The sequence below is a fragment of the Tinamus guttatus genome, unplaced genomic scaffold (assembly GCF_059628265.1).
Source record: "Tinamus guttatus ecotype Peru unplaced genomic scaffold, ASM5962826v1 Tinamus_guttatus_pri_ptg000492l, whole genome shotgun sequence".
Classification (NCBI taxonomy): domain Eukaryota; kingdom Metazoa; phylum Chordata; class Aves; order Tinamiformes; family Tinamidae; genus Tinamus; species Tinamus guttatus.
Genome location: NW_028289026.1, coordinates 195,844 through 205,160, shown reverse-complemented (window position 1 = coordinate 205,160; position 9,317 = coordinate 195,844).

Genomic DNA, 9,317 nt, shown 5'->3' with positions numbered 1-9,317 from the left:
TTGCATAGTGAACCAGCTGAAAAAAATGCACCAAGTTCATTACTGTGACAATGAAGCTGATAAATCACATGGAAATTTGATTGTGATAATTCCCCTGAGTTCTGGAGCCTGCGTTTTGCTATTTTTAATAGGGACTTATTTAAATTGGGTCAAAATGTGCCAGAATATAATTTCATTAAAATCAGACTCCTTGATCTACCTGCTATGGATGTAGACATAAGCAGATAGGTAACTTCAAATAGTGGCGATTTCTATTGATAGCATCCAGATGTGAGCATGAGGAAAAAAAAGATACTGGCTAGACCTTCATCATGCGAGGGAGCTTTTCCTTTTGGAGAAAATCAACCCGCAGACAGAATCCTGCCGTGCTCCCTTGCAGAGGTTTCCTGGTGGAAGGGGAAGGTATCGCTCACCGTGGGCCAGTTCTTTGCCTTTGCACATCTGGCTTCTGTCTGATCAGGCTGGTTTTTGTTTGCATTTTAAGTGTGTTGTTTTAAGGTCAGTGCAAACTAATACAGCTCTTCCAGTCTGAACTCTCATGTAGCATAGCCCACCAATTCTACCTAAAAACCTAACTTTTGCTGTGTAGTACAAAAGCTGTATATCATTAGCATATTTTAGAAGAATATATTTTCAAAGCTTTTTAATGACGGGGGTTGGAGGGGTGAGCATTAAAATCATCTCCTGTCTATTATTTAATGAATCAGTATGCTTGCAATAATGATTTTATTTTTCTGATAACAGCGCTTCCATTTTCTGGCTGATGGAGAACACTTTCTACTGAAATTACTGAAATCTTTCTTTCCTCCTTTTATTTTTTTTCTTAGTAACCCTTTTTAACCACTTCCTGCTTTATGTTGCAACTTATTTTCATTCCCTAATACCTTCTGATGTTTTTCCTTTCACCTCTCTCTGTCTTTCCTGCACATTTGACTTGCTGCCTATGTGCTGGCAAGAAGACGAGAAGACTGGTGGTCTCGTGGTAGCTGTGGGAAGGAGTGTTTGCATTGCAGGCAGCCTCCGCTCAGCTGAGCACCCTCAGCAGGGCCAACTGGATGGCATTGATGGGGTGAGGAGCAGATACTGATTAGATTTGGACTCTGCTGTAGGGCTTTCATGTATGTGACCCTTGTGTGATTTATTTAGACCGAGTTCACCTCCCTGGACATGAACGGGGAAAGGTATTGGGAACTGCTCTGCAGAGGAGAATCGGGGAGGTCGAGGCCACCACCAAATGGGCCTGTGGAATCCCGATTCTTGGTAGCCATCCTGTGGTGTTAAGTAGCCATCTGGCACCGTGTCAGCCAGCCCAGGAGTGCTGGTGACATCGACTCTAGGTGAGACGAAGGGCAGTAGCAATGTGGCTTCAGCCCCATGTAAAATTGCACCTTGAGCCCCAGTTACCCTGCGGCGGGGCATGCATCCGTTGCAGGACTCCTAAAATGCTCTCTTCCAGCAAAGAAATGTCAGCTCGCTTTCCTTTTAACTTTCTCAGAGTTGCCGTCTTGTTTGTGCTGTGCAATTGCAAGTGCAATCTCAAATCTCGGCATTTTTCACAAGCAGCAGCAAAAACGCCAACATGTTACCAAAAAAAAAAAAGAAAAAAAAAAGACACTTCATATGATATGTCAGACAGAAATGAGATGCCAGAAAGCACTGCCAAACTGTGGATTATCTAAAAGCACTGGTTATAGCGAACAGTATGTATCATAAATAAATACATATTAAATGGATTTCAGTGTAGCAGAAGGAAAAAGAGCAATAGTGATACATCATGTTGCCGTGATAAAATGAAAGTTACAGCAGCAAATGGCATGGTGTTTACCCTGTTAAACCGAAATAACGTGTGAAGGTCGGTCAGACCCAAGTGCACCCTTGAAAAGCTTTTTAAGAATTGTTGGGATTTTGTTTTTGTTGGTCAGTTTGACCACATATGGCTTTACTGGTTGACATCTGTTACCATCTTTGTTTTTGTATTCAGCATTATAGCGCAAACAGGGGTGTTAAAACAGGATAACAAGGTGGGATAGCTCAGAGTTAGTAAGCACACAGGTAGAATATGTCAGCATTGATATCATAGCAAAAATTTCTGTTGTCCACAGTAGGATGAATAGTGGACATCAGCCTTTATATGCTTGATCTCATTCAAATAGGTTAAATTCAGTTGAAAAACTAACATTCAGAGTTGTAGCAAGCTCTTCGTCTTTGGCATAGCAGCAGTTTGTGTTTTTGGTGACCAACAATCTGTAGTTTTGGTAGTCTGTGGAATGGGGAAGTAGTCTGAACTGCCTGACTGTCTCCAAATGTATTTATATCTCTGTCTCTGTCACACTGTATATAAGTTACTGAATTTACATTTACTTTACCTTTTTTTTTTTTTGCGTTGCTAAATGTAGCTCTGGTTGAGCAGGAGGAATCTTAGATTGCTACCATTCATGATATTTCTTGTATCTAAGCATCAAAATATTTAGATTTTGCATCAAAGTACAGGACCAAAGGGTTGCCTTCTCATTGTCTTCCTCATGACTAAATTGCCTTAAAAATATAGAAAGAAATGTTCAAAGACCATGCAGACTATGCCATAGTCTCACCTATAAATGATTGAACTGTTCTATGTCAATCAGACTGTTAGTTAACAAGTCTAAAAGGGCCTTGTTTTTGAAAAAGCTTTCAGTGTGACACTGGTGATGTTACAACTACTTCCTTCTGTTCAAGGAAGAGACATTCTGTGTCTTGTATTTCTTCTTGAGGAGGGGGATTTAAGATTACTTACTTTAATGGCAATTCAGAAAGTCATGACAAAAATACATTTTTGAAGAAGCACAGGAGAGAAAATATTAGCTTTTGTTTGTTTACTCTTGAGGAAAGAGTGTCCTTGGAATATAATTTCTTAAAGAAAAAGGGTGAGGCTGTGCTTATTATGAAAAAATGATTTCTGCATATTGCTTTAGAGTTTTGTGGAAAATTTGTGCTCTCTGTACATCAACCACATTATATAATTCCTTTTATAAAATCACTCACTTTTATCCTAAAATTGGGGCTTTTTTTTTTTTGGCTCCGACTGTGTCTGGTGGAAGAATGTTTCATAACCTCACTTCTTTGTCAGTTAAAACCCTTCTTATTTTCAGCCCAAATTTAATCATGGCTAGTCTATTTGTTCTTATGCCAACATGAGCCTAAGCTCTTCCCTCCCTACTGTTTACCTGCTGCTAGCAGTTGTGTTGCTAGTCTAAATGAGCTGCACTTAGCATATTCTTATGAAGGACAGTCCATTTTCCTTATCTTCATTAATTTCAGTTATTTTTTTTTCTGAACATTATAAATAGCGTTCTTAATGTAGTGTCATCAGGAACATGCATAGTGATATTAATACATGCCCATTTCTGTTGAAATCTTTGCCTGTTACATCCTAAGGCCCTTTTTCTGTATGTTTTGTATCTATAAATAGCTAATATGCTTTTATTTATTGATTTACTTTTTTGTTACATCACTTACAGTTGATAAAGTCCCAGAGACCGTTGTTGCAGAGCATGCACTCTTTTGTATTAATTTTCATCTGAAATCATAATGCAACTTAAAGTATGACACCTCAGTACTTCTTTTTTGAAGATAACACAAGGCTTTGTCATCATCCGATTTCCTTAGTACTTTCTGCGTAAATTCACTTGAGTATTTGTCTGATTGGATCATCCAGGATGCAGCTGTTTGAAATGAAGCTTTAGGCCAAGATGAATGAGTTCAAATGGAAAGAAGTGACTTGGGAATACAGTAGTAAAATATTAGGCTTTGCCTTGTCATTTGGCCTCAAGAGCAGGCCTCACGTCTTAGTGAGCATTAAAAAAGCGGTATGAACACAGCCATGATGTGGCTGTGTTGGACTGGCAGTGGCTGACGTGTGGTGCCTCTTTCCTCCTGTCTAGCCCTAGGACTGCCCTTCTTTTAACAATCTCATGTTTTTATAGTTAAGCTAAAAGAAAATGGAATAATAATGAGAGGAAAAAAAAAGGCTTTATGATATAGAGCACAAAGCTTCTCTTTCATGTTGCTGAGATGTAGAGTGCTCATAGGCAGCAGAGGCCAGCGGGAGCCTCTGTGAGGGCAGGTACCACAGTCCTCATCTGCTTGGAGGTGCCCAGGGCGCTCCCGCCTGTCTCTGCCCTGGGAGATGGGAGTCTCTAGCGTGTGGAAAAATGGTGCCAAACCAGATTTTCTGACTTGTGGTCAGGATATTGCCAGCATGTGCGTTTTGGTCTGGAAATTGTCTTGTGTCCCACAGTTCAGATGTACCCATGATTTTCCTCAGGTAGCAAAGCAAGTAGATGTTCGGCACTCAGCTCCAGGAGCGCGGTGTTGCTGCAGTACCATGTGTTGATAGACACTGGTGCTTAGTCATTGAGTATTCATTAGAGAATTCATTTTCTGTCAGTGCATTTTAATCACTTTCTCACTTTAACCCTTGCATATTTATAATGTAAGGAAGCAGCTCGACTGACAGTGAAGGAGCCTCCTGTCTAGGGCCTTCTTGTGGGTTGCTACTTCCCGATTGCTGAGCGTTGTGCTGGCGCCGTGTGCTTGCTCAAGGGTCTTCCTTTCATCACATCTGCATGTCTAATCCATCAACCTTCCCTCACTTTGTGAATCTCAGTTGCAGCTCACAGGGCAGCTCCGGGGGAGCCTGAGACAAGCTTTCTCCATGCCCCGTGCAAGGACTGAATTTTTGGGGCTGTTAATTCGTGGCAGAAAGTGAAGTTTTTTAGGAACTTCCTAATAGCTGGTTACATGCTATGGATACAGTTTGACTATTGAGGCTCGTGTGTACAATGCAGTGTGCGTGCTCGCTATGTGAATAAAAGTCCTAGACTTTTTGCATTCTTGCTTTAGCTAAAATCAAGTTGTGTTGTTACTTTGGTCACACTTTTTGCAGTGAACGTGAGCAAAATCAGTGTACACCATATTTACAGTTTTTCTATTGCCCACACCTGTCGTTTAGAAAAGGGGCCAGAGGAAAGAGAAAAAAAAGGTAATTTCCTTAAAGGGCTATCAAAATCCAAAGGAATTTTGAAGCTCTGTCTGTTCAGGTCTCAGGGCAAGTGAACCACTGGCTCTGTGGCATTTAATCTTTTATTCAATTACTTGCTGTAGACTTGCTATTTCTCAGTGTGTTATATGTACATTTGTTTCACATTTTTCTTGTTTATTTTATTTTTTTCAGGAAGTTTTCAAAGTTCAGCCTATCTATAACCAATCCTCAAATTTCTTCAAATCTTGTGCTTCATTCTCTCTCTGTACTTCAGTGATTAACAGTCGTGAATCAAATTGAAACATAATGAGACATTGGGTATCGATATGTTAAGCTGTTGGAAAGAAGCAAGGGAGACAGTAATTTTTAACAGTTTTACAGGCTAATCTTCAAGTGTGTGTTCATTGACTAGATTACAATTACAGTGTACCGTAGGGTTACACAACTGTAGTAGTGACAGACTGGAGTGTCAGTACTGTTCTGGGTAGGCAAAGCTCAGTTTGGGCTAAGCCAGCCATGCTTTTTCTCCTGGGACATTCAGTTCCTAGGCCACCAGTGCGTCCAGCAGCTCGCTTGGGAGGCTGAAGCTGTTTGCTGCATCTAGACACTGCAGTTGTGACTTAGCAAGCAAACCTGCAGAATGGGAAATGGCATCATTTTTGTGGAGTCCTTTCTTTTCAATGATGGCGCTACCAGGTTGGTGCCTAACCTTTAATTATCCTTAATGCTGTGAGCGTAATATAGGCGTAATGTGGGGAGTGCAGTGAATCAAACATGCCATCTTGTGAGCAGGCACCATGGGAGCAGTGTGGAGCTTCTGCTGCTTGTGTGTGAAGACTCTAATGAACGTAGGTGTTGGATGTTGTTGGTTGAGAGCTAAAGGAGACCCAGAGCTGCAACAACTTGAAGGTGCAATAATATGGGAAAGTAAAATGATGCTTTAGGTCAGAAAGTCATAAAGAGTAATTTTTGTTGTTGTTGTTTGCTGATGGGCAAAGGTCTGTCAAAAGACTGGGATTCAAGGATATAAAAGGATAGTAGTTTTTTTTTTTTAAAAAACTCAATCCTATTTTTTCATTTGAACGGTAGATTCTGATGCTGGACAAGACCCAAGTGTTAGACATCTCACAAATAATGCGACTTCTTAGTTATTGCAGTCTCTGTTTCTTGTGCCATATATGCATTTATTCACTCACCTTGTTATCTACATATAAATGGTTATACGAATGTCTTACGACATTAGGATTTTTTATCAACATGATCTTGGGTTGTTCTCATTACTCACAAGAAGAGAGGCCTTGGACAAGTTATGAAGATCATTCCTAATTCCTCTCATGTATTCTCTCAATACATACTGCTTAACAAAAGAATTGTTTAGGAGATGCTTAAATTTAATTGGCTCTGATTTCATCTCCGTCTTCTTGTAAAGCAAGGCATCTTTGTAGCATAAATCCAGTTGTACCAGATTTCAAGGGATAAGAAATTTATAGCTAATGCTAATCCCTAAAAAATGACTATAACTATTGCGAAACATTCTCTGCAGCAATATCACAGTTTTCAGGTCCTATATCAGTTAATCAAGTAATTTTAGAAGCTGGATTCTCTCCTGATTGCTAATGGTACAAAGATCACTTTTCCAGCCTTATGTCTTGTGGTTTATCAGATCAAACTATTACAGGAGTAATTACTTAGTCTTGACTAGTCCCATTTTGGGAAGAATCTGCGCACTGATGTGTAGATGAAACATTTATCTCTCGGCTTGTTTTAAATAACAATTGGGGATGTTCTGAAGCTATTCCTAGATTGGAAAATTAGAAGCAGCCCTAGCTCGGATTGATTGGCATGGAGAAAGCAAACAGCAACGGATTATTGATTGGCCCATAGCTTGCCGAGCAGGATGACATGGTCTGTACTCAGCCAACTGGCTTGCATTTGCCAGTCCTTTTATTCAGTTGTGGTTATCTTGCCCCATCTGTGTTGGACTCTCAGCTTCTCCACCTAATTGGCTGGGTTAATTTGTAGCCCGCACCTTCAGATCTCAGGTACATCCCAAATTCCTTCGCACAAGTTGCAACATTACTTCAAAGAAGGTGCTGTTGTAGCCTCTGCAAATAATTTTGGGACTTTTTTTAGACTCAGAGATGCCAGTGAACCCAGAAGTTGCTTTAATAAGTTGCTTTCTTTATAAGTGAAAACACAGCGAAAGCTTTCTGTTTTTTGTGGGATGTTTCTCTCTGCAACAAATCAGCCCTACATCATTGCTGGATGCTTCTTCAAACTGGTGAGGTACCAGATTGAGTAGCAAGGAGGCAGCTCTGAGGAGGAAGACAGGAACTATGCGGTAAGATTCGCTTGTGTGTAGGGGATTTTTGAGAGTTGGAAGCATTGGCGTAATCTGTGGTTATACCTCTGTTACATTTCTTTTTTAGAAAAAAAATCTTTTTTTTTTTTCTGAATAAATAGATAGATGTGCTGTTAATGAAAAAAGATATATAGTTAATGTCCAGGTTGTTTGAAAATGCATCTTTGGTAGGAAAATACTGCTGTCCACTTCTGTTTATTCTCTGTGGACTGACCACTCACCTCCTGTCACTATTGACCGGCAGTAGTTACAGAGTCCCTTGCAGCGCGTGGATTCTGCAACCTGTGTTGTCCCTGCATTTGTGGAAATTACATATTTAGCTTTCAGAAAAATCAATTTTTTTAATGTGCTTTATGATCTTGGCAAATTACCAAGGTTTAAATTAAATTTCCGATGTCTGTATGGTCGAGGCTAATGTGAGGGCTTTTGGCACTGCCCCATCATGCAATAAAGAATCAAAGCCAGCAGAGTAAGAAATCTTCTATCAAAAGCTGAAAGCTAGATTCATAAAATCACTTATGCAGGCATTATGAGATTTTCCCATGGAAAGTTTATGTGGGAGTTGGGCAAAAACTGATTCAGGAACAGCATTATTTGCACGATATATATTCATCTAGCCGTCAACAGGCTGCAACTGGCATTCCTCGCCAGTGCTGAGGGAATAGCAGGGTGCACGGCTGGGAGCCGCGTCACAGCCCCAGAGCAGAGTTTCCAGGAGTCTCCTTCTGCTGCAGCCCTCATCCCGCCGCAGTTGCAAAGGATGAAACGGGAATTCAGATTCCTGCAGCGAATGCAAAGGCTGGGTTTGATTCTTACGGCCGTCGCAAAAACAATTCTCTGCTTTAAGGCAATTTTATAACAAATCCTTACACTGGCTGCACCGCAAGAGTAATTAGTCTCTCAGTGTTTTTACTTAATTCCTCAACTTAAAAAGAAACTTAAGTAAGAGAGAGAAGTGGCAAATGATAGATAAACCGCTTACAGTGAATCTAAGTTCAGCTACCCTGGCCTTTTTTATTTACATATTTTTCTTTTTTAAGGAAGTGTCTCCGAGTTTCTGAGATAGTGGTATGTGCTACAAGAGGGATTCTTTTCTAGTTAGCAGGGGATGGTTGCAAAGGCAAGGTAGTTCACCAGTGCTTTGGCTGGCGCTGATACTGGGCTCCAACGTCAGCTCTCTAATTTCTGACAAATGGCCAAGCTTTCTTGAATAGGCACAGCTTTCTGTTTTGTGTAGGGAACACACAATCCACTCTTTTGTTGTGGTTGCCACTGCTGTTGTTTCTCCCCTATTCACAATGGAGAGCGGGGTTATTTGTGCCGAGTGGAAAATCGCTGCCAAAATCTGACTTGCTTATATTTAATGTGATGTTAATTTTTGCGATGGGTGTAAAGACTGTAAGAGTTTGCAGTGCGGATCCCCCTGCATCCTGACCTCCTAGGCAAGAGGGCATCATCGTGATGGAAGTTTTATCTGTCACAGCCATATCAGGATGAGCATTTACTGGGTGATTCAACCCAAATGTATAGAAACTGCTTATGTAGAGATTGCCAGACATTTTCTATTGCTTTTCTTTTTATCTAAATTCTTGAATATATTACTGCATAAAATAGTGTGTGTTAGGAATGTATGGCTGTGGGATATATGGAAACTCACAGCATGTGGGGGGGAATAGGGAAATATAATAGTTTTGTAAACTTTATGTGAATATAGGTGCATCGTATATAGACTCAAGATTCAATTTGCTGATCAAAGCACCCAAATAACTTTGGATTTAATAATGTCAGCAATGAATGCTAATATATGGAAATTGAAAAGCACAGAGCAACAATAGCTAGCCACGCTTACCAGTATTACCCTACAGCATGTAGATTTACATTTTTTGTTTTGTTTTGAAATCACGCTTTGGAAAATGTGTGTTCTTTTTCCCTTCT